Below are 19892 nucleotides of genomic sequence, written 5' to 3'. Positions count from 1 at the left end.
ACTTCCTTTTAAAGACCCATTTGCACCCAATAGTAGAACACCCAGGAGGGAGATCAACCAGCTCCCATGTTCCATTAGAAATAATAGAGTCAATTTCACTCTTGACAGCGCCCTTCCAGTGCCTTGACTCAGAAGAATCCATAGCTTGTCGGAAAGTTAAAGCTTCGTCCTCGATATTGTAAGTGATGAAATCACCTCTAAAATCCTTGACTATCTTTGCACGCTTACTTCTCCTTGGTTCCTCTAGTTCCTTAGGAATAGAGCTACTACTAGGTTCCGCCCCCACATTTGTCATCTTTTCCACATAATCAGGAATAGAACTTGATGTATGAGTAGGATCTTCCTCAGAAGTCGTTTCAGGTATTCCAGTCTTCATAGGGTAGACATCCTCAAAGAATGTCGCATCTCGAAATTCAACTATCGTGTTTGCCACTATACCATCTATGTCAGATTTTAACACTAAAAATCTCATAGCTGTAGTGGTCTCAAGATAGCCCAGAAAGATACAGTCAACAGTCTTTGGACCTAGTTTCTTTCTCTTGTGTTCAGGAACAAGTACCTTAGCAAGGCACCCCCACACACGAAGATACTTAAGACTAGTCATCCTTCCTTTCCATAACTCCAAGGGTGTTTTATCCATGTGTTTCATAGGGACTCTATTCAAAATATGGCAAGCCGTATTTAGAGCCTCCTCCCACATGTATTTAGGCAACCCAGAGTTAATAAGCATACTATTAATAATATCTTTAAATGTTCTGTTCTTTCGCTCAGCAACCCCATTAGACTCAGGTGTGTATGGTGGAGTAACTTCATGAACTATACCATTGTTTGCACAAAATTCATTAAAAGCATTACTCGTATACTCACCACCTCTATCAGATCTCAATCTTTTAAGTAACTTACTAGTTTGTTTTTCTACTTCAGTTTTATATATAATGAATTTACTAAGTGCTTCATTCTTATGTCTAAGTAAATAAACATAACAGTATCTACTACTATCATCTATAAAAGTAATGAAGTATCTAAACTGGTCCTTGGTCAACACACCACCAAATTCACAAATATCAGTGTGTACTAAATCTAATAAGTCTGAATCCCTAACAACGTTATGAAAAGGTTTCCTTATCTGTTTAGCAGACACACATACTTGACATTTAGAATTCTTTTCTATGGTATATTTTGGAATCAACTCTAAGTTCATCATGTTCTTAAGAGCACCAAAGTTTAAATGACCTAGTCTAGCATGCCATATATTTGAGGACTCAATACAGTTAACAGTAGGAATAACATTATTATTCAAATTTCCCAAAACGGGATCCGCATTAATAACAAATAAACCATTTGACAAGTAACCCTTGCCAAAGAATGTACCAGTGTGAATAAGAACTACTTTATTACACTTGAACGAAATTTCAAAACCACTAGAAACTAAACAGCTTCCACTTATTATATTTCTACGCATGTTGGGAACATGATGCACTCTCGTCAGAGATAGAATACGTCCTGAAGGGAACTTCAGATCCATGTTTCCAACTCCATGTACTTGAGCAACACTAGCATTCCCCATCTTCACAGTCAGGCTATGACTCTGTTGATAAGATACAAATAAACTAATATCAGCACAAATATGTACATTAGCTCCAGTATCTATCAACCATTCATTTGACAGATAGGTAGAAAATATCACAGGGTTGTAGGATACATACCGGTCAACGTCGGTTTCAGAAGCCGTAGCCTCACCAACGACCATGTTCACTACAGGCCCACTTGCGGTTCCAAGCACAACATTTGCTTGCGCTACCTCGGTTTTCTTCGCTTTCTTCGTAGGGTAGTCCTTACTCCAGTGCCCAACCTGCCCACAAGACCAGCATGGTTTGTTTGCCTTGGGTTTCTTGGCCTTGTCCTTGTCACTCTTAGGTTTATTACTATTAGCTTTCTTAGCAAAAGCCTTCCTCTTTTGTCCTACAGTTGCTATGTTTACCTTCGAGGTACCGTGTTCAGTTGGCATCACATGTCCCTGTTTGGACTTGTGTTGTTCTTGTACCGAGATGTCCAGCATAAGGTTGGTCCAGGTGATCTCTCTTTTCTGTCTTTTCAGGGAGAGAGAGAACTCTTCCCAAGACTTCGGGAGTTTTTCAATCACACTCATCACCTTGAACTTCTCCGGGAGATTCATTCCAGACTCCTTCAAAGCATGCACTATCATCTCGAACTCATGCACCTGCTCAGTCATGGACTTATTGTCCACCAGCTTGAACTTGAGGAACCTTGCCACAGAATACTTTTCTAGACCTTGTGAGTCAGTATTATGTGTCTGGTCCAGCTTCTCCCATAAGAGTTTTGCAGAGTAGGCATCAGAAGAATAGACATCAAACAAAGTGTTTGTTAGTGCCGCCAGAATGGCCGCTCTAGCCACTCCATCCTTCTCAGCCCACTTCGCAAAAGCCTTAACTGTGTCAGCCTTCTCTTGATCCACTACTGGTTTCTCATATTCCACAACCGGCCACAGACCCTTTATAGTCAGCCACAACTTCATCCTTTTCTGCCAGCGAGAAAAGCCAATGCCACCGTTGAATTTCTCCGGTAAACCGGTTAGTTCAACAGCCTGTGGGAAACTATAGGTGGTCCAATCAATGGCCCCAGCAGTTGCACCCGAACTGCTACCACCACCAACGATAACCTCACTTTCGTTAACCATTATGCTAAATTCTATATAACTTATATTCTCTTCAAGAATGTTGTAAAACTCACTAACAAATATAGCAACATAGAAGCAAGTGTATAAAGAATTTAACAAGTTTAGGCCAAGACCACAGTTAACAAAACAAAACATGCAGGTAAACAAAATCAGTAACTGAAATAACGTAGAGAGAAAGAAAGATGTACCCGAAACCATAGCTTTTAACAGTTAATGAAATACAGGTTCACAGATACAAAATGCCAAGAAAAAATGATCACAGCTGAGTCACCAGGCCTTGCTCGAAGTCCTGGCTGCTCTTGAAGAGAATATTGCCCCTACCTGCTGCGTTTGGGATGCGCACAATATCTCCACCAGGATAAAACAGCTCGGAGTTTATGTTAACAGCAGCAACAAAAGCTCCACTTCGACCAGCACCTCAGTCGCCGGAAAATATCAGCACTTCAGGACTTGTGGGAGAGAAATGCAGAGAGGTTGAAGAGAAGAGAAGAGAATGTAGTGTGTGTTATTTTATTCATTCAGTTTAGTCTCTATTTATAGGAGAGGAAAAATGAAACTGTCCACACTCTTAATGTCTGAATTAAACTGCTTCATTAATGAAAAAATCAAAACTGATCAGATTTTGAATTCATTAATGAAAAAATCAAAACTGATCAGCTTTTGAATTTAAATTATTTGTAACAGCTTTTCACATTAACACCCACATTATTATCAGAACTTAAGTTAAGTTCTGATTTGATTCATCAGTACTTAAGTTCTGATTCTGATAATCAGAACTTGTTAAGTTCTGATTTTATTCATCAGTTCTTAAGTTCTGATTCTGTTATCAGAACTTGTTACAGATCAGATTATTTGCAGGTTCAATATATTTAGACTAAGCCCACTAACAAAGTGACTTAGCCTATTTCAGTACCTAGCCCAATAATCCAGTCACCGATAAATAAATTCGAATTAAAATAATTCTCAAATAAATAAAATCCTCGCCCAGGTCGCCTCGCGTACGCGAGACGCCGAGACATTCGCCCAAATCGCCCTTCGACCCGACCCGACCCGGTCCGGTGCGTGGCGGTGCGTGGCGGGGCGCGCGTGTGTGCGCGCGTGAAGCACACAACAACACAATGAACCATCACACAGCTTAGTAGTTGTATACTACTCATGTGGGTAATACCATATAAAGCACACAACCCCCTTTATTTATTTCAATGTGGGACAAACGTTCTCAAATTTTTCCAAGCTTTTCCAAGCTACTTTCAACTCTCATTTCATATGGATTTCATTAAGAAAATTCTTAAAACCATACATGAAAATTTAAGTTCAAATATCATTGAACAATTTCCAATCATTAGATTTTAGGATTAACATCAAGAACATAATTAAATTAAGCTCTAAAATCCTAATTTTCTAACACTTACCTATCTGAAACCATTAGTCTAGAGAGTTTTTCACTCTTGATAACAAGGACACGTACTGTCTTTATCATTATTTCACACCAAACAAGTTAAAGTATCGTGGTACTCCACTTATAACACAATGTTATGGCAAAAATACATTCATTTTTTTTAACTTACACTCTTACCGTATAAGCTACTTATAATAAGTTACTTGTAACATTTTTTAAACAAACTAGATTATGATAATTCATTACAAGTTTTGTTTGTTATGTTTTGCTAATAAGATTGTGTATCGTTGTCTAACACTCTAAATCAACCAAAATTGGTACAGCAAGCAACAACTTGGATCTCTTGCATGTGCTGAATTTGTAAGTGCATCAATACATATACATCCCATTAAGCACACATGTGATTTACATTGATCCACATATATCAGAAACATGTAGAGTTTATGGTTTGCATTGTACAGCATATTTTACTTGTCTTTGTCCTCCACTCCAAAATAGTTAGGGGTCCGCTCTGATCGTACCATAAGTATTAATAGTATTAACCAGTTTATATTCCTTGAAAGACTAGTCTCCAACATAAGTCCCACTATTTTTCAGACGACATGACCTTTGTTAAGTCTTTATCAGTTTCATACTTTGTTCATTTCTACTGCTCCTAATGCACTACGTGTCCGGTTACGACCAATAAAAGATCGCCATCGCCATCGCCACCTCCACCGCCTGGAGGATGCCTTAAAGTTCAAAAGGGCTTGATCGATTGTGGAGTTCAAACATTGTGATGTGGTGAATAGAGGACCACTTGTTCTCGTTTTGGTAGGGTGTTTAGCTAACATTATATACGTATGCAGATATTCGATACATGTCCTTTTACAGATTCATGATCTGTAAGTTGTTTCAACACTACAGTTTTGTCACATGCATCCATGTGATTTTAGTCATCAACTTACCCCATATATATTAAGTCGCTCAATATGCTCCATGTTCTTTTCGGATCTCCTTAATTGTAATTTTAAAGAATAACAGGTAGGTTTTAATTGTATGAAAGATTCCATTTTAAGTGCTTAAGTGATCTTAAAACATAACAAGTAACTCCACGTTTGTGATTAGACACTTATTTTAAAACTCCCTTAAAATATGAAACATGAAAACTAGCACAATAACTATGCGAAATACGGTCTTTTATATATTTTTTTGTGCACCATATAATTATATTAGTAAAATTCTTGATCGTTTTCTTATTGATAAATATTATATAACGACTAAAACATATCAAATATAAGTTGAGTATATATCAATGTATATAATTTTCATGTAAAACATTGATAAGTTCATAACGTTTTTAATATATCTCATTAATCATAATACATATTTTCTTGTTTGTATCGTGTAATTTGTAATTAATAAATGAAAGGAAAAGATTGAAGTTAATCGATCAAATATTGTCAATATGTTTATAAAAAGAAACTAAAAATTAACACACACATATATATATATATATATATATTGCAGAGTCGAATAAATTTTTTGAGTTTTAGTCAAATAAATCCAGAGTAATGAGATATTTTATTACTAAAATCATTTCTAATTTACAGTTAGCTTGCTTAATTAAAAAGGTTTAGTAATGCATAATTAAAGTAGTCAACACCTGCAATTGTAATATCCAACAAAGTAGAATTTACACTACAATTAATAGTCTATTTTTTACGAAAAATGTTATCTTTTTAATTCAATGTTTATGTTGATTTAATATCATTTCTAATATCTGCTAATGTCTTAATTCATTAACTAAAGTTGATCTTGGTCGTGTACTTAACTTTTAATCCTCTCTATTATACAAAATTAATTTTATAAGATATTAGATAATTGTCAATTCATAAATTAAAATTGACATAAATTATTTAGTTTTAACACATTGAAAGAAAACTTAAATTTAATTGATCATTCTTATTTTCAGAACATAAAAGACTTTTATTATTTTCTTCTAGTATATATATCAATAACTCTGAAATACACCATTAAAATTGAATCTTTAATATTGGTAAAGATAAAGTCACATGTGTGTGTATGTATGTAAATTATTATTTATTATATTTTCGAGTAAATTATGTTGGTCTCATTTATTTATATGCTAGATATCTTGATCATTATTATATCTAATTGTTATTTAGTAAATTACTTAAATAACATGTATTTTATGAGTATTCAAAAATTATAATTATCTAATAAATAAATTACAATTATTTATATATCGTAATCGAAGTAGCACTGACAATCAAACAATATCTATTTTTACTCAACACAGCATTAGTCATGGATGTGCCATAAAAATAATTCATATATCGTAAAGACTAATTACTGATATTCAGAATTTTTTTCCCAAGAATCTGAAGATAAATTTGTACTAATATCATCATTCAAATCATTTTGAAGTTACTTTCGTTTATATTCTAATATTTCTTTTTATAGTAACTTGATAACATTGTATTAAATAGTTTCAATTTGATGATTTTTTTTAAATATTAGTTGAACTTATTAATCCTTTCAAAATATCGATTAATATTAATTTTTTTATTTAGATAGCATAACATGGATTACATCAAATAGTATAATATATTATAATTTTAACCTTTTTCAAATAATTCAAAATAGTTGTACAATATTTTCCAACACTAAATATTTTTTTGTAAATTTATTATTGCTAATCTTAAATATATTTTTTTCAAAATATTGAACTCTATAGTTTTTCAAGTTTCTTATATATATATATATATATATATGAGTTAACTTCTATTGAGTCTTTGTTTTTAGTTGAGTACGGGAGTCCATATATGTTCTGCAAGTAAAATAGTATAAAATTTTTTGTAAAACGTATTATAATGTGAATCATGTTCTACAAATATCACTATTTTAATAAATATCTTGCAAATCGCATACATTTGACAAGTTGAACATTGTAGAACATATGATTTTATAGAAATGATCAATTTGAAGAACATACGTATTCACGTTGTAGAACACTTAAATATTCAACTCGCTGAACATTAATGATATAACACCATAACACACATTTATATCATGCAGTTTGTTATTTTAGTTTTTAAATTATTAGAAACATAAAACCTGAACCATTATATTGGATTATAATATAAAGTTGAGATTTTGGACTCTAGAACTCCAAAAAAATAGGGATTTTATGTATATGATTACTTATAATAACTATATCAAATTGAATAATATAAAATTTAGGATTTGTCTCACAAATATTTGAATATAAATATATTTTTAATTAAATAATGCAATAAATAAACTATTTTTTTATGAAGAAGCATCAAATGTCTTACCATTTTTCAAATAACATGTTAATGAAAATTATTAATTTTACTTTATAGTTGTAGTTTAGTTTTTTTTAAAGAGAATGAAGAAAATAGGACTTTAGGAGCACCTCTTTATAAATTCACCATCATTGAATAATATTTTAAACGTAATTTTTTTTAAAGTGAAACATTAATAAATAAATCGATTTAGTATATTTTCGTAGTTTTAACTGAGCTTGTGACATCTCATGTCAAATTTTAAATATATTTAAATATTTAGTCAAGTTCCAGATGTAATAATGTAAAACCAGTCAGCTAGTAATTTTGATACATAATATCAATTGACTTGATCGTATAAAGATCTCAAAAATATTAATTTTTATTAATATAAGATATTAAAAAATTTATCCTTATTGGTAAGATATTCTCGTCGAGCTCGTCTAGATAGTGATGATGTATTTTCGACTGGGTCATGTAGTCAAATTTCAAGTATTTTTTTAAAATGGGTAAATTTCTGATTTTGAAGTTAGTAATTTTGATACATATTATCAATTGACTTGATTATATAAAACCTCAAAGATGTTAATTTTTACCAACGTAAGATATCACAAAACTTTTCTTTGTTGACAAGATTTTTTAGTCGAAATCGTAATTTAAATTAAACCTAGGTAGTGACGTTGTATTTACAGGCAGGTCATTTAGCCAATTTTTGAGTATTTTTTGAAAAATGGGTCAAGTTCTAATTTTGAATCCGAAATAAATCAAAATACGTTAATTATAACTTATCTAAATATGTAGTACACATATATATTATTTATATAAGTGTATCTCTTTTTAACATATAAAAAAATTAATTATATGTACAATTTATTTTTTATTTAAAAATATATATTAAAAATGTATGAGACATACTTTTCAAATTAAATTTTTTTTAATAAATAAGGGAATGATCCGTTTATCTACTATGTTTAACTTTATATCTCAAATTCAATTGTTCAAAATTAACTCTACAAATATTTTAGTAATCGTGTTTAAAGTTAAATAAATTGTCGCTATTTCCGATACTCATATGTTATGTGTATGATAAAAAATTTAAGTACGAGTGTGGTGTAATTTTAAGTTGATGTACTTGTGAATGTAATACTGAGGTTCGATTTCTCTCAACAACCTCTTTTATATAAATTTAAAGTATAGGGGTAAATTAGTGATTTCAATGACACTTTTTAATCTCACGAATATTATCAACATATTCTCTTATTATATACATAAGAGATATTTATTTCTTTTAAATAAAAATATAATGTTTAAATTTTTATATAGAAAAGAAAATTATATAACTACATTTTATAATAGTTTTAAAATACATATCAAATATGTAAAAAAATTATGTAAAAAATTTAATTGGACTGAGGGAGGAGGTGTAAGGTGTTAATGGTATAAAATTCAAGAACTTTGACAGTACAACACAATTTGCAATCGAACAAGGTTAACTGTTTTAACTCCCATATTTGACAAAATGTACGTACACCTAAATTCACGAAAGGAAAAACAAATTTAAGTAGATTGTTGATAAAGCTTTGGGTTTAAATTCGCCACGTGCATTACTAAAACAGTGAGAATTAAAGATGGCAATGCCAATTAGTCATGTTCGAAATACATTGGTGGTCCCTGTTTGGGCCCAGAAAATTAGAAGTTAGTGAGCCACTTAGCCCAACTTAAGAATTGAAAAGTAGAGTCTTGAAAGCAAGTGTCCACATGGTTTGATTTGGCCCACTATGCTGGCTGTTTATTAATGCTAAGGGTCCATTTTGCGTTTTCTTCTGTTCCTTGTTTTGTACGGCCGAGATCCATAATTCATGTCTACAGAAGGACAAAAATATTTAAGATCATAAATATTTATATACGTACAATATGACTTGTCCACCGCGTCAAAGCCAAAAATAATTTCATCAAATCTCCAATGCTCACGGTAAGCACAACACCATCGCATTGCTCTTAAATAATTTGATCATTTGCCTATATATATATATATAATTGTTCAATTAGAAACAATCGCTAAATTGAACACTAGAAATAATTTATAAAATTTATATTATACTTCCTTTATTTTTAAAACTCACATTATATCCCCTAGTTCACGCAATAAGTTTCATAATTTATATTTTAGCTCTCCACGACAGCTCCACGTCATCACCACGTCAGTAGGGAGACCAACTTCCACGTCACCGCCACGTCAGGAATGGGACATACGGCCACGTCATCACTGAAAAATACCACAGAATTATCGTCAAAATGAAAAATCATTACCGAAATTAAAATCAGCACATACGCCAACTACCACAACCACCACAGAATCACCAGATCCGAATATCACAACCATCAACCCATATTCAACTATTACAATAATCAATAACAAAATCATTAAAATTTAAAAATAATCATTGTAAAATCATATACACCAGATTATATCAAATTACCAAAAGCAAAACAAACTTCAAAAAAAATAAATCGGACTATTTCAGATCTGCCGGAAAAATGACGAATCCAAGCGGACGGAGTAAAGATGCTGATGTCGCAGAAGAGCATACCAGAGAGAGAAAAGAGAGAGAGAGATCCGTGCATACCAGAGGTGAAGGGTGGAGCAGTGGCGGCGTTGATTGGTGGGTGGTGGTGCTCAATGGTGGGTGGGGTGGTGGTTGGTGGAGAGTGTGGGTGTGACACATAAGTTTTGTGATATTAGTATTTGTTGTGCTGGTCTTAATTTAAAGGATTAGGCCTCGATTTCTAGTTTTCAAGCTAAGGATATTTCTATTAGAATAGCTCTCTCTCTCTCTCTTTATATATATATATATATATATTAATATATACAGGCAAATGATAAAATATAAACTAAACTCAAAATAGACACTATAAAATAATCTAAGCCATTTGATCAATCTAATCTAATGCCCCCCCTAAAATCACCACACCCAACTAATCCGCACCCTAACACACACAATCTTAGCTTTCCCCTCCATTTTAATTTGATTTTTCCCGTCAAATGGTAAGTTTTTTTAAATCCGGCTTCACTGTATTTTTTCATCTCTCAACGATCGATTCGCATATCATAAGTGTTATATTTAGAAGTAATTTTTTTAAAAAAAATATTTGGTTTCTAGATTTTATTCTAAAATTGTTTTATATTAAATTAGCCCATATATATAGTGTTGGTCAAATATAAACCTCATCTAAAATAAAAACTAAAAACTGATCTTAGCTATCCATTCCTCCCTTTTAACTTTAAATCTCAGCCATTCATTCAATTTAATTAAAAAATATAAAAGATAGAGATTTGATACGCTAAAATTTATAACTGCTTTTGACTTTTTCTCTCTTCTTCATCTCTCTCTCTCTGTAAATCGATGATCGCTGACTCTCTCTTTTCTTCATCCATATCTATCTCTCTCTAAATTGATAATAGCTCTTTAGTTTTATTATTTGAATCCATTAAACTTTGTTCATCAAGCTTCAGAAAAGATTATCGCACTGTTAGGAATAATTGATGATATCAAACAGAAACCATTAAAAGCATCGAAGGATGATGACTACATCGACGGATGATGACTGCATCGACGGATGATAATGACATCGACGAATGTTGATAATCGACGGATAATGATATCAACGGATGATGAAATCATTATTTGTCACATCAGTTGATCTTTGAGAAGGAAAAGGAAACAGGAACTCGAGGTAGTGAAAGACTTTATCTCGGAAGCAATTGTATAGGTTTCCTTGTTGTTAATAGAATAAGATTCCTTATACATTGGTAGTTGTGCTCTATATAAAGCACATATTAGGTTCTTGCTATAAGCATTGCAATATTATTATATTTTTCGCATATCTAGCAGCTCTCAAAAATATTTGTTCATCCTTTCGAGAGAGTACGATTGTAATAAGTTTTTATCAGTTTATATAAAAACTGTTGATTCTGTTAAACTTTATCGAATTGATTGTATTAATTGTATTTACCCCCCTCTCTACAGTTGATTAAGGGTCTAACAATTGGTATCAGAGCTTTCTGTTAACGTACAAACAATTTAAGATCTGAAAATCAATCAACCGTGTCAGACAAAAAAGAAGAAGAAACACAGAATCCGAATCTGAAGCCACCACCCCCAGCCACATCACAAATAAGCAGCAACATGAGTAGGTATGAAGCAATCAAGGTGCCTATCCTGAAGATACATGAATATCCAATCTGGAAAGTCAGGATGGCCATGTGCTTGGAAGCCACATATCCTGAATATTTGAACAGGATCTATGATGGTCCTCACAGACCGATGAAGGTAGCTGTTTCGCTTGCAGGAGAACCAGAGAAGATGATAGACAAAGACAGGAAGGACTACTTTCCTGAAGATATCTCATCTATCATGAAGGATGATAAGGTCAGACACATCTTGCACAGCAGTCTTGATAGTAATATGTCCAATAGAGTCATTGGATGTAAAACATAAAAAGAGATATGAGATGCTTTAAAAGTAAAGTGTCAAGATACAACTGCTATCAAGAAGAACATGATGACAATACTTACTCAAGAATATGAGCACTTTGACTCAAGGGACAATGAGTCCTTAACTGAGATCTATGACAGATTTCAAAAGTTGCTGAATGATTTATCCATTGTTGACAAAGAATATGATTTGTAGGACTCAAACTTGAAGTTCCTACTTGCTCTCCCTGAAAAGTGGGACTATAAAGTCACATCAATAAGGGATAACTATCAACTTGACATCACACCTCTAGATGAGATCTATGGAGTTCTGAAAACTCATGAACTAGAGATGGTGCAAAGAAGCAAGAGAAAAGGATCAAAAGCTAGACCAGTTGCACTCAAGGTTGAAGAGAAGGCAAAGGAGAAAGCTAGGAGGAAAAGCTACTCCAAAGGGAAATCCATGATTGCAAAGTCAGATACTAAATCATCAAATTCTGATGATGACTTAAATACTGATACTGAATCAGATACTGACAGTGATCATAACAATAATGAAGATATGGATCAAATGGCTGCCCTACTGGTTAAAAGCTTCAAGAAAATGGTCTATAAGAACTTCAAGAAAGGGAGAAGATTTTCCAGAAAAGGTTCCAGTTCCTCAAACTCTGATAAGTGGAACAATAGGAGAAATACTGATGGGAAGGAATCAAGATCTGAAAAACTTGACAAGTCAAAAGAGAGATGTTACAACTGTGATGGAATTGGACACTTTGCAGCTGACTCCAGAAAACCCAAAGCCGAGAAGAAACAAGCCTTGATCTCAAGAAAGAGAAACCGGGATGATTCATCAGATTCAGATGATGGAGTCAATTATGCTCTCATGGCAAAAGCTGATGCTGAGGCTGACAATGCCGAATTAAAGGTACCTCACACTACTCTTGCTTTTGATACTGATGATATCTATGAATTAAGATTATTTCTTAAGTCTTTGCATGTTAGTTTTAGGGATCAAACCTTAGAGAATAATAGAATCAAAAGTGAAAACTCTGTGTTAAAGAAAACTAATGATCACCTAGAAACTGAGTTGCTTTCCATGCTAGAAATTCAAAAAGAAATAGATAATGCTATTTATGTTAAGGAAAAATTGCTAGAAAAATATGCTTATCTAGAGAAGGAGCTAGCAAAAGAAAGAGAAGTCATTAAACTTTGGACTAACTCAGGAAAATCAACTCAGGAAATTCTAGAGAATGGTTGTTGGGATCATGATTAGGATATTCAGCTAGAGCTATATCTGATAAGAAAAGTGGAAAAGAAACTAAGATAACAGAACCAATAAAAACTGATAGCAAGGTCAAACTGAACAAGGTTCAAATAAAGACCATTAAGTTTAATCCTACTGCTAATTCTGTAATATCCGGGACATAGCGTGTAATTATTTTTATCAATAAATAATTATAATGTGATTATTATGTGATTTTTGGTGAATTATCTGATGATTGGTGGTTAAATGTGGATGTTTATATGAGGTAAGGTATAGGTATGTTAATTTTATTATGTCCAGAATAAAATATAGATAATGGTGATATTTTCTGGTAATTTTGGACTGTTATATGATTTTATATTAATTTATGAATTTATTAACTATTTTCTGAATAATTACAAAACTATTTTATAAAGCCGGGAATCGTCCAACTTCAACCGTTTTTACGTTTTTACAACCCGAAACTCTTCCGAAAACTCCTTCCTAATCTAATCTGGTAATTCCGAACATTTTCCGTGTTTTAACTTTTTTGATTCGGATTACGGTTTGACCCGTGCGCGGCCCGGTGCAAAATTTCCGATACAATAATCATTTCGATAAAGCAACAAAACCCGTATTCTCGAAAGACGGGATAATATTATGTTATCTTCGTATAAAGTGTTTTATAAGAAGTCCGGTTTGGATAATTATCCAATACGGGTATCAAATCGGATCATTTTTGATGTTACTGAGCGGCTAAACAACTAATTTATCGATCCAATGCGATCCAAAATGAACCAATATTCCATAAATATATATATAGCCCTTTTCTTATTTCATTTTATTCGTAAAATCATAATCTATCAGTAAACATATAAGATTTACAGAGAAAAACCCTAAAAATATTACGTTCTTCATAATCAAACCCACGAACGAAAACGTTATCCAACTCCGATTCGGGCGTGCAATATATCAAATCGAAGCTCTCGAAAAAATCTTTCTGAATCCATCATCTATTTTGGTGTAGAAATCAAGGTATTTTTCTTATTTAATTGTTTTAATTCGAATTAATTAAAGATTAAATTAGGATTTTTTGTTCTTGATGTTTTTTATGTGATTTGATGGCATAATCATGTAAATCTTTTCTTGCTGATCATTTTGGTATATTATATGATAAATTTGGAGTTTAATAACATATAGAACTTGTTGTTTGATTCTCGAATTAAAGAATTAGGGTTCATAGCTATGAATATTTCAATTGAAAATTAGGTATTTCTTTGTTAGGGGTTATTAGACAAAATTGATTGCACATGCTTGTAGATCGTCCAAAGACGATTCGATTGATGTATAGATGGTTAACAGACGATGTAACGTCTCGGAAATTTACGTCTGTATTATATCATATTTATAATAAATTATACATGTGTTAATGTGTCATTTATGTGGAATTAACTGTCAAACCCTAATTGCTATGTGTTACGTGCATTCTATGTTGTCCAAGTATTTTTAAGATATTTTTCAGATATTTTATTTTCCCTTTATAGTTTTCATTTCAAAAGTTTTACGACCCGAACCATGATTTTAAAGCAGGTATTTCAAATAAAATAGTGGGCCTTATTTTTCATCAAACGGCTTTTACCATCGCAATATTTTGAACATCTAGGTATTTTATAAATTTTCTCGTTTTGCGAAAAATGACTTTTTCGGGCCCCATTGGGTGTTAAAAACCCACAAAAATCATATTTTTATTTTTATAAAATTATAGGACTTTTATTTATACAATTTCTTTGTATTATTGCATTATTTACAATTTTTAGGAAATTTTGGCATATATATTGTATATATAAAATATTTATAAATTAAATTTTAATACTCAAAAATTACAAAATTAGGGGTTTATTAATTTTAACAAGTGTAGAATTAGGGCCTTAATTTTAATTAGGAGTATTAATTTCACTACTATAAATAGCCTAATTTTTATTTAATTTTATAATTAATAATTAAAAAAATCAGAAAATTAGAAAATTCTCTGCAGTCGGGTTAGGGTTTGCAATTCGGGTCAAGAATTCGAGCAGTGATTCCGATCAGTTTTCGGCATCGATTACAGTCATGTAAGTACTCAAAACGAAGCTCTTGAGTTGTTCTTTCGGTTTGTATCATCAATTTCATGTTTAAATCAGTATATTTTTTATTTCGATTCTTGGGTTTATAACTGCGATTTGGGGTTTTTAGTTCTAGGGGTTGTTGAATGATTTTGATGGCTGACATAGTTTCTCTGTGTTGTAAGCAATCGATTGGTACTAATTAATTGAACAAACGATACTTGAATCGATGAACTCGATTTCTAGGGTTTATGTTCGATTTTCAAATCATAACTCTGTAATTTCTGTGAATCTTTGGTTCTGGTAATGTTAGGGCTTTGATTGTAGGTGTTATTAGCTTTAATTTGCATTATTAAACGTTAAGTTTCATGTACAATTCTGTGATTTCGATATTTGGCCGGATTTTGAAGTCGGTTTGGCCGGAGGTAGAGATTCAGGGATGTTTCTGGTATGATTTGGCCGGGAATAGATTGGTAAAGTAATTTGGAGTTGAAATCCTGTGAAAATGAACCAAATGGTTCTGTTTTTAGTCTCAAAACGGACTGCCGGAATCCTGGCTGATCGCCGGATTTTGGGCAGATTCCGGTCATGTTCTTCATGACCCGGAATTGACCCGTTTGATCCATTTCCAGAACCCGGTTTTGATCCGTTTTGTCAGGAATTTCATTTCTGACAAGTGTTTCTGGAAAATAATTTTTATTTTTATTTTTATTAATTTTAAAAATCAGTTTTATTTATTTTATAAATTGATTAATTAATTATTTAATTAATTGATTTATATTATAAATAATTCTGAAATATTTTCTAAAAATTAGATTTAATTATTCTCTTAATAATTTATTATTTATTTATTATTTATTTAAAAATGATTAATTATTTTGATAATTAATCAAATAATTTTCAATAAAGCATAATAAATTCATTTTAATTCCAAAAATTATAGAAAAATCATTTTTAATTCTGATTTTTCTTAAAAAATTATTTAAAAATTATTTTAGGGTTTAAAAATTAGTAATAATTATTTATATTGAATATTAAATTGAATTATTCGTGTTTAATTGATATTAAATAGACCGTTAGTCCGATTCAAGCGAAACGAAAACCCTTTGACTCAGAAAAATGAATTTTTTTCATTAAAAATAATATTAAAACCTAATTTCTTCTAGAAATTAGTTAAATTTATTATTTGTTTGATTATCAGTCGAATCGCGTGCCGAGACGAGTCCGAAAAATTCCAAAAAATAGGAAACGAGTCAGATAATGATCAGTTGAGCGATCAGCGAGTCGATTTTGATTCTAAAAATTATTTTAACTATAAAAATGATTATGTGCTTATGTGCTTATGTGTATTATGTGGTTAATCGAGTCTTACTTGCTAATATATACGAGTCCGTCATAAGCGCATGGGTAGACAATAGGAGCGATGTGAAGTCGGTTCAAGACGCAATTGAAGTACAGAATGACTAAACCAGTCTATTTCTCTAACAAAAGCTAAGCCAGCAAGGCAGGTTGAGTCGATGATAGGCGAAGGTGATATATTTGCAGTGAGTCGCGCAGAAGGCAAGTTTTTCCCCTATTCTACTTTCAGAATAGTGATATTTCTTCAGATTCTTATCACGCTTAGACTCGAGTGGTAAAGAAGCGGGTCAAGCCTCGGGATCCTCTTATACCCAAATTGTTGATCCCAATCCAGGAAGAAAGCTTTGAGTTGCCCGAACAGGTGGAGTGTAGATAGTTAGTGTGTGTGTTTGAATAAAAGATGAACTTAGTTTAAAACTGGTTAGACAATGGTTTGTAATAAAGAGAGTTTATAAGATTTTGAATTTGGTTTATAATAAAGTAGTTAGTGGTTCTTGTTTTCATACTTTAACCTAAAAAGATCCTGGTTAGTGTTAAAAGGGGTTTATATTTATTTCTTTATTATTTATTAATCAGATTTTACAGGTTTGGTGATTAGTGAGTAACCCCCAGACTTATATCCCGGGTCTGGAGGGCGTTACAGGTTTGGCATCAGAGCTGTAGGTTTGGTCCCTGAAAACAAGAACACTATGGTTAAGATAAGATAGGGAGATCACATAGGATAGGAACAGGCAAATAGGAAGAGTAGTGTTATGATTTAGATAAAATTAGGATAGAAAGGTATTAGTTCTAGGAATGATTTAGTGACTGTTAGGCACAAAGCATGCTCTAATAATACACGCAAGTATACGCGTTCACAAGTAATATAGAATGATTTCTAGTTCGTTCCCACAGAAACTCAGACTAATTATATTTAATTAACACTTACTCACCAATTTATGATTACTTCTCAATGTCAAGACAATAACACTTAAGGTTGATTAACTAATTATTAACTACAATTAACTACGAGAATAAAACACTTAAATTAACACTTGAATTAACAATATTAAACACACATGAGATCATAACTTCATTACTACTTTATTCAATAGTTATTGTTATTACCCTTAGCATGTAACGGTGATGATATTAATCGAACAACATGAAATTGATAAAAGCCAACTTTCGTTGCTCAAGTACCATTCTACCAAGCATCTACAATTAAGATAGAAGTTGAATATGCATCAATTATGTTGAGACCCTATATGTCTACAGAATTTGACAACATAACGATTTAAGCGCAAGTTATTCATTATGATTACACAGGGCAAGTAAAATGGTTAGAGTTACCCACTAATCATGCATATAATACATGAACCTATGCTAGCATGGCAAGTTCTAAATCTCAAGATTCACCGTCGCTTCACAAGAGATTAACACGCTATCTTATATGTTCGCGACGCACATAAGACGAATATTCACAACCTATGCTAGATATCATACAATCATCACATACCAAGGTATTAAACAATTAACTAAAGAAATCCATAGTAAATCCGCTACGACCCCATGATCACGATTAGCCCATGATAGAACTCATTGTCATCATGGGTTCATATGAAAACATGATAATCACACAACGATATAAACTAATAAAAATACATAATAAAAAACAGAGTACGTCACAAGAGTATTAAGGTTCAAAGTAAAGAAAACTAGCATCCACTGTTACAACGAATAAAAGAATCACAAGATAATGTATGATTCCTCTTCTTCATTGTGGTATGCTAAACGGTCTTCTTAATCTTCTCTCCTTGCTCCTTGCTTGTCGCTTGTTGATTGTTGTGAAACGTCTCCCAAGATTACTTATATAGAAGTCCACAAGAAACAGCAACGTCAGAAGTCCAGTAGAACTCAAATTAGAAAATCCAGATTCTAAAACTACGACCCCAGGCGGCCGCCTCAGTTCCCAGGCGGGCGCCTGCATCTCCAGGCGGTCGCCTCACATCCCAGGAGGGTGCCTGCACTGCTTCTGGAAAAATCCACTTTCTGCTCCTGATTTTGCTGAATTCTTCGCACAACTCCCCGCAACTGGTTCCAAGTACTTCCCTAGGCTTATTATGATGAATCTCCCTAATTACGCAAGTTATACCCTGAAATACAAAGACTCTAGAAAAACACATCAAATACACAAAATACTTGATTTGAAGACATCAATTGAAGCCATTATAAGACGTTCTAAGTGGTATAAAATGCCACTTATCACACCCCCAAACTTAAATCGATGCTTGTCCTCAAGCATCACAGACTCAAAAATAAAATAAAAATATGCATGAATGCAAACTACATGAAATGCATCGATCCCCATCGCAATGACTAAACCAACCAACACATAACATCTCAACAAATGCGATTAAGCTACTAAAGAACAATCAAATCCCGCAAGCTAACATACAACTGGAAACGTGGTATGTGCGAATGCTTAACAGATATGCTTCGAAATTAGATCAATTATCATAACTCAATTATCCTTAAGGCAATCACAAGATTATACGAAGAATATATTCTAGACACAAAATGACTTATAACACTTCAAGATCACTGGAGCTTATTACGAAATCATGCTTTTATTCAACATAATAAACAAATGCTTATTTGATCATGCAATGAGCGAGGTCCACAAAAGACTTATGCAATGGCATCCTTTTAGCGGGCGTTAGGTTAGCGGATCGGTCACTAGGCACAAAATCCCCTAAGAACTTAATAACTCGAATACCAAAGAGCTCACTGTGATCAATTATGCATTAAACCATATTTTTTCTATTTTTTTCTCTTTTTTCAATGCTTTTTCTCTTTTTTTTTTTCAATTTCTGAGCAAGTGCATTTCGCTCCATCTTGCTCAACCATAGACTACTCGCATACAATACGATCCGACTACTAGCCATTTGATGCCTAGCCATGAGTAGCAATGAATTCCAATTTTTACTCCAATTTTATCTGTTCATGCCTTATATCATTAAGAACCTATCATATATTATAAATATAATCAATAGATTAACCTCAAAAACCATCAAACCATGACAACAATCTAGTCCTTAACCATACTCTAAGACTTAGTGAAATTACAAGTGTTTCTAGCATGCATGTCAACCTAACAAGATTCAACATCACTTTAATGTTATCACTACACTCGCATCAATATCACATATCAATTGGTAAAGCAACACAAAGGGGATCATGGTATATGCATGAGTTATATGACATGATAAAACTATGAAATAAATAAATAAAAACTAAAAAAAACTATATGGCAAAAAATATGCA

At 32.4% G+C, this 19892-nt stretch overlaps 1 long non-coding RNA gene across 1 annotated transcript; it reads right to left on the bottom strand.

Annotated features, from left to right (window-relative positions):
- Window positions 1–9156: 9156 nt before the first annotated feature.
- Window positions 9157–10201, bottom strand: LOC141720211 (uncharacterized). Its single transcript, XR_012574223.1, has 3 exons — window positions 10036–10201; window positions 9532–9674; window positions 9157–9427 (listed from the first exon to the last, which is right to left on the bottom strand). It is a non-coding gene; the product is annotated as an uncharacterized LOC141720211 (long non-coding RNA).
- Between the last annotated feature and the right edge of the window lie 9691 nt (window positions 10202–19892).

This window comes from Apium graveolens, chromosome 1 (assembly GCF_009905375.1).
Source record: "Apium graveolens cultivar Ventura chromosome 1, ASM990537v1, whole genome shotgun sequence".
Lineage (NCBI taxonomy): Eukaryota > Viridiplantae > Streptophyta > Magnoliopsida > Apiales > Apiaceae > Apium > Apium graveolens.
Note: the sequence above shows the minus strand (reverse complement) of the source record. Positions and strands in the feature narration are given on the sequence as shown.